This window comes from Octodon degus, unplaced genomic scaffold (assembly GCF_000260255.1).
Source record: "Octodon degus isolate 3935 unplaced genomic scaffold, OctDeg1.0 scaffold00422, whole genome shotgun sequence".
In the NCBI taxonomy this organism is placed as follows: Eukaryota; Metazoa; Chordata; class Mammalia; order Rodentia; family Octodontidae; genus Octodon; species Octodon degus.
Window position 1 is genome coordinate 481,017 of NW_004524998.1, and position 7,440 is coordinate 488,456.

Consider the following 7,440-nt stretch of genomic DNA (forward strand, 5'->3'; position numbering starts at 1 on the left):
CTTACAAAATACACAAACTACATCATGTACTATCAACAAGTTAAAATTTTTAATAATGCAGCTGAGGAGTACGGGACCCTAGCAACAAACTCCTTAAGGAACTTCTAACAGGTCACACATGTGAGAAATCATTCAGAGGGTGAAAAAAAGTATTAAAGTAGGAGCTTAAGTAGGTCACTGTATATTAGCACAAATTAACAAAAAGAGCCAGCAAAAGCAAATGATTTCAGCAAAATACTGAGAGAATTTGGCCAAAGGCATCCAGTTTGATAAAATACTTCTCCACCAAGAAACTGAATGAATGCTACTAAAATGAAGAGAAAGTTAATGATAACTGTAGTAGTCAAAGTAGTAGACTTCTGGAGTTGTCGAAGACTCCTTAAATAAAAAAGAATAAAGCTCATTTTGGGATACAGAATATATGTGTAATTAAAATGTATGTCAGTTTACAAAATACAGAGTAAAAAGCCTGTAGAAACAATGATTTATGTTATACATAAAATATTAATTTAAAAACTTAGAGAGGTCAAGTGTATACATTTTACTACCTTGTGGTTAGTTCTTCAACTTTTAATTCTTTTGAGAAGTTTTACACTTATCAATGACATTCAGCAAGTTTTGTTTATATTGATTATATCAATATTTTTAGAGTGGATATTCATACTAAAAATTTCTTAAGGGCTGGCCAGATAGCTCAGTGGATTAAAATGCCTGCTTCGGCAGACACAGGGATGGGGTTCAATCCCTGGCTTGCCATGATGGTCCTGCCCCTAGGTCACAGTGAGACTGGGCATGGTGGTATGCAACTGTAATCCCAGAACTTGGGAGGCTGAAAACAGGAGGATCACTACTAGTCTGATCTGTGTAGTGAGACCCTGAAGACCCTTTACTAGATACACAAAATAAATAAATAAATAAATAAATAAATAAATAAATAAATAAAATTTGCTTAAAATAGTTATACACATAATTTAATTCATCATGGAGAATATCTCTCCATCTCTTGATATCTATTTATATCTCTATATCCATTTCTATCTGTATCTATATCAACTATCTCTATTCCAATCACAAGTCAAAAATGCTGTAATCAAGAATAGATTTAATGCACCTGACCTAGTGAACAGGATTAGGAATAGGATCTAGGGTAGACTGATGGGTTTTTATCATTGACTATGTGGCTGCTTGGAAGTTGTTGCTACCTGTTGCTATTGTTGAACAGAGTCACTGTAGTATGAAGTGTTGCTGTGCATGTTTATAACATGGGAAAATATGTACATGAAAACTTGATTACTCCTCAATATGTATTATTTCACATTATCATAAAGTTGGATAACCTTAATATGCCTTAGAAGGTGTTGTTCATTTAAATATAAACAAATTTTTTAAATTATAAAGTTTAAATATATGTTATGGATAAATATAACTATTTTTAAACCATAAACAAATTCTCCAGAAGTGACATTTTTGTAATTTTTTAAACTCTTTTATGTCTGGATTTGGAGAAAAGAGTTGAATTCTTTTAGTTCTTATTACATTCATACTGCTTAAAAGTAGTGTAGTGACTAGAGGTTATGGAAAACTACAATGTTACCTAAACTTTTAAACTGAGATAGTGTGTAGTATTGTCCTCTTCTTTCAGGCAGGCTGTACAGTTTTTTTCTATGCATGAAATCCTGATTAAAAAAAGAAAGAAAGAAAAGAAATTCTGATGAATAGGAGCACCTTCAAGTTAGTCCCAAATTGAAAAAGACCCACAGATCAAACAAGAAGGAAATAAACCTGAGTGTAATGTTTTGAGAGGAAAAAATGGAACATTTCACAATGACAGAACTGTTAAAAATAAATCCATTAGCCAGAATACTAATTATTATACTTGTACTCATCCTGCTTGGCCCAATATATGAATTCCATGTCAGTGCACCCACCTGTCTCAGTAGATGGCCACCTGGACCAGAGCCTAACACAGTTCACTCATGAGCCCAAGTCCACGCCCTTACCTTTGTTAGGGATGTGTGCCTGGAGCTCATGGACACATGGAATGCAGACTGGTGTGCTGTTCCTTGACCAACTCCACACTCATGACTTCTGCACCCTGGACATTTACTGCCAATTCTTCGTCTGCTCTGAGTTTTGTTTCCTTTCTACTTGTGCTGTAGAAATGCCAACCAACCGACAAACCTGATCTGGAGAAGGCCAAAATCTGGAATATTAGACTCTGATTAGATTAATGTAATCTCCCTGGGAACATTGGAGGTACTACATTGTCACAAATAGTCCTAAAAAGCATAAAGCCACACACATGGCTACCAAACAATACTTTAATTCTTCTGGTTTCTTGGCTGTCTACCCCTTTCACTGGAACCACTTCAGTGAACTAGAACATGTTTTCTCTGTCAAGCAGCAGCATATTTGAAGAGTATACTTGTTAATTCTCCTGTTCAGCTCCTCCACCCCTACTTTTTCTCACCAGTACAGTCTGAGTCACAGTCAAGTTCTAGGGTGCCCATTGGGGAGGCAGGTTACCTTCCACTGGGAAGCCTGGTAGAAATACCTACCACCTGTTTCTCCCAAGTACAACTCCAAAGGTTTGTAATGAGGTCTATGTAGAGTAGAAGGGTCATCACCTATGTATTTCAGAGGAGAACCACAGGAGCCACCCTTCTACCTATAATCCCCAAGTAGCTGATGTTCTGAGACCAAGTATGTGACAGTGAAGAGTAGGCTCACTGCTCCTTCTCCAAGGAGGATGAGAGGAAAATACTTCATAGACAAAGCCTACCCACCAGACACATCAGCATCACAGTAATGTGGTTGTTCTCTGCAAGGTGTTTGGTGCTGAATCAGAAGGCAGGGGGCTCTTCCCTGATTGAAGGATGATTTCTGACTAGAGTTAAGGTGACCAGAATAGTCTTGTTAGTATTCTTCACCCTTCCTGAGCCACACGGGTATAGCAGCATCTACCAGATATGGATAGTTTGCACCCAGCTAAAGTGCTGCAATTCAGTTTGAAATTGCTGACCTTGATATTATCTGGAGTTTTCACAGGAGGTTGATCAGCTTTGATTATCTGTGTGTGATGCAATTATCCTGGCAACAGGGCCATGTGCTCTGTGCTAATGCCCCAGGACTTCTCTTCCTGAGGAACCTGGCATTCAGAATATGGGGCAAATTTTTTCTTACCTGTTCTTCTTGTATCTTGACAGAGATGTTTCCAATGGCTTCAGCAACTTGGAGAAGCTTAATTCCCTATGAGTGACCCATAATCTTTATCCTTGTCATGTGGGAGTTGAGCATCAAACACAGAGGCATAGTAGGGTGGGAAGGGCATGGGTGTCTATCAAGAGGCGGGCCTCTGTGGGTGGAAGGTGCTGGCCAGAATATGTGGGATGCTGTGTGAAAGAAACTTTTTTATTTTGACAGGGTCTTGCAAATGTAGTTCATACTGTCTAACTCACTGTGTAGCTTGGGTTGGCCTCAAACTTATAGCAAACCTCCTGCCTAGGCCTTCAAAGCACTGGGATTGCAGGAATACACCAAAATGCCTGGCTTTTTAAAACATTTTGATACCAGAAGTTAGAAAAGTTACTCAAGAAGTTAAGATTTGTATTTTTAAGTAATCACAGGACCCTAAATTAATATTTTATATGAAATGCAAAACACTGGAACTGCATTCCTTTTATTTTATATTTGCAACCTTACCTATATTTTAAGTATATAAATTTTCTGTGATCCACAATGTATTGGGTTTACATTAATTACAACAGATTTGCAGTGCATAATAATTGCATTCATTGTAGGGGATTAGTACATGTACACAACACATTTCCAAAGCCTTCACTCTCCCTTTACCACACTTTTATTTTTCCAGCAGTTTGAGACCATATAAAGTGAATTATCACATATGAAGATTGGCAACCAGAATAAAACACACCAATGAACATATAAAACCTGTCATTCAATTGTAGTAAATCAAGGTACACATTTTGATAGATTGTTTGCAATGTATGACATTAATTTTAAACCATTTTTTCTTTTATACAATATAGATAAGATTTTTTATTTTTAAAGCATAAAAAGTAGTGCTAGGAAGAAAACCACATTAGAAATGATGCAAAATTTCACTAAATAAAGTAATAGGAATTCAAAAATGGTTGTTGTATTACATGATATTCAAATTAGTTGTTCAAGTTACCATATATAAATTTGTAAAATTTGTTTAAAGGAAAAAACAAAACAACAATATCAAAGAAGATGTAAAAAATTAAAAAACAAAAAAATAAGAATAAAAATAAAATAATTTAAAACTACCTGCTCCTTTCAAAACCAGCAGAAATTGACAATACAATTATCCAAACTTTCCTGCATATATACCTCAATATATCTTTTTCCCTCTTTTCATTTGTCCTTTTCCTCATCTCAGCTTTTCTTTCCTGTTGAACAGTTTCTTGGAAACAACACCAATGTCCATCAAACAAGGAATGGATGAAACAGATGTGATATTTTTATACAGTGGAGTATTACTTGGCTATAGAAAGATAAATTCGTGACTTTGGGAGAAAATTGATGCAGCTAAAGGCTATATTGGTAACCGAAATAAATCAGATCCACATGCACAAACGTCATATTATCTTACTAGTGATAGGAGCTGAAAGAGCAATTAAAATCCAAAAGTTACAACAGATGGTCTAGATAGGATTTTGTTCAGAAACGGACTATATCTGTCTTCATAATTTATCTATTTTGGCTTCCAGTAGAGTGTTTCTGTGCTAATGTTGAGATCTTTGATCCATTTTGATTTTAGTTTAGTGCATAGTGTGAGGTATCGATCTATGTTGAATTTTCCACACGTGGATACTCAATTTTCCCAGCATCACTTGTTAAGATATATATTTTCCCTCAGTGAGGGGATCTTGCCCTGTTGTCTAAAATAACTTCCGTAAAGGCTTTGTGATCATGGTTAAAATAAGGGAGGACTCACTTTAGAGTTTCTTAAAGGAAATCAACTAGAAACACAAGTAATTCGCTTTACTTTTTGTACTTCATGGTTATAGTTTTCTGCTGGATGGTTAAGACTGTAAAAGGCTCAAGTCAACAACCTCTGACATTGCCGTTCTGCTGATAACCCACCACTATTATGGACTATTGGACTATATTGGCTTATTTTGCTGAATTCAAGCTTCTCCAATATTTGAATGGCAATGAAACACCCATCTCAAACAAAACAAAATGAAAAAGTGGGATGTAAACGAAGGACCATTTTGTTGTTAAAATATATATATATATATATATCTGCTGTATATACAAAATAAGATAGATATACAGCTACTTTCTCTTAGTTCGATGAGAAGAAAGATTTGTATTAATATTGTTTAGCCAAGATATCATGTCTACATCTTGTACTCTGAATAACTATGAAGACAACAATATGCAATGTATTAATTATTGCAACTGTCCTACTAATCTTTTGTTTTGAAACTGTCTCATTGCTATTTTTTATCATTAAAATTAATTTAAAAAATAAAAACAAGCAATTAGAAAAAATGGAGAGACATATATCCTAATAACAAAATTAATCAGAAATGAGACATATCAACAAATATAGGAATTTATAAAAAATAAACCAGCCCACAGGGCTGCAGTGGCTTTCCTGTGATGGTGGGATGGGGATCCAAGCAGGAACAGCAATTCCCAGAAAATCCGCCCTAAAAACAGGAGAGATGGGTAGAGTTTGGCAAATTCAAACCACCTTGGATTGATGTATGTCATAATACTCCTCACCTCTTTTAATTTCATGCAGTTAAAATTGTAGTGTGATAACAAAATTCACTGGTGCACAAAGTGATAACTGACAAGTTCCTTCCTGACAGTCTGCCAGTTTTTTTCTTTCTTTGTTCCTTTTCTTTCTCTGTCAAGCACTATAACCGCCACCTGGAACCTCTAGTGACAATGTTAGTGATCGGCCACAGCATTGAGGATTGCTGGTGAAACAACACAACTCCTCTGGCTCTAGCACCCACAGAAGAAAGTGACTTAGACCATCCTGTAACAGACAGGGCAAGCACTTCCACACCTTGCAAATAGGAACCAGTAACAGAAGCAAACTTGGGCCAGGAAGTTAGCAACTTCCTCATAGATGCATCCAGCACCTTGGGAACAAGCAGTGCGAAACAGCCAGTTCCTGAGCTCTATAAAAAAACAGCATAAGAACCTTTGGATCAGGAAACTATATCTCCCTTCAACTTGTGGCAAAAGGCACAGGACAGACTTCTGACCAGCAGCACAGCCGAAGGAGGGGAAAACATGAAAAGAGTCAGTGATGTGGAACAGAGTAGGCTGTACAAGGTCCAGGAAAAACAAACTGTACTTGGGACTGGGAACAGCCTTTATCTGTCTCTGCTGTCTCTGAGGGCTTTGTAGAGATCTGGATAACAATGCAAAGACAGAGTAAGAAAAAGTATAGGGGCATCCAGAAAGCCTCTGCTTAAAAACTGCGTACAGTCCCACATTCAGAGTATTACAACAGCTCCACAACCAATCTAGCGCTAATCCTAGTGTAGAATTGGTGGAATATTGATTTGGGTATCATCATAAATAGTGGACACAGAGACATCATTTTTTTTTCTTTGCTTATGTGTATTTTTCACTTTTAATATTTGTGTGGATTTTCGTTTGTTCAATTTTTTTTTCTGTCTATGGTTTGTACATATATTTTTGTCCTATTGGTCTTCTTTCTCTTTCTCTTTTATTATCTTTCTTAATCTTAGGACATCTTCATATGAGTGAGCATTGGTCCTAACCTTTCTGATTCACTTTTACTTTCTCCCCCTTTCTTTCTATTCTACTTTCTTCTGCAGCTTCTCGAACCCTGTTTGATCACATGATCATTCTTTGTCCTCAAGACCTGCTTCAACTATATTTCTCTGTCTCTCTGTTCTCTGTCTCTGTGTCTGTCTGTCTCTCTCTCTATGTGTCTCTCCTCTCTCTCTCTCTCTCTCTCTCTCTCTCTCTCTCTCTCTCTCTCTCTCTCTTTCTGTTTCTACATTATACCTCTTAAATTTCCCCCCTACAAAATAAAGTCTCTCACTGTACCAGAGGGAAACTCAGAGAAGTTCTTGATTTATGTTGTGTTTGATGATGTAACTGGAGACCTTGACCCTATGGTTAAAGAGACCAAATCAAGATCTATCACATTTGTTTAAGATGCAAATAATGCTACTGTAATTGCTAATTGTAAGAATTTAGCAAATACACCATATGTGTTGTAATCAATTGTTTTCTCTTTTCTACTAACACTGTGACTATCAGATTAAAATCAGTACCATAGACGATTTTCAGCCGTGTTCCGGGAGCCCCCAGACCCAGTCCTAGCCCAGGTCCGGTGAGTGTGCGGAGAGTTTCCTGCTACCGTGCGCCTGCGGGACCAGTCCCAGCCCAGGC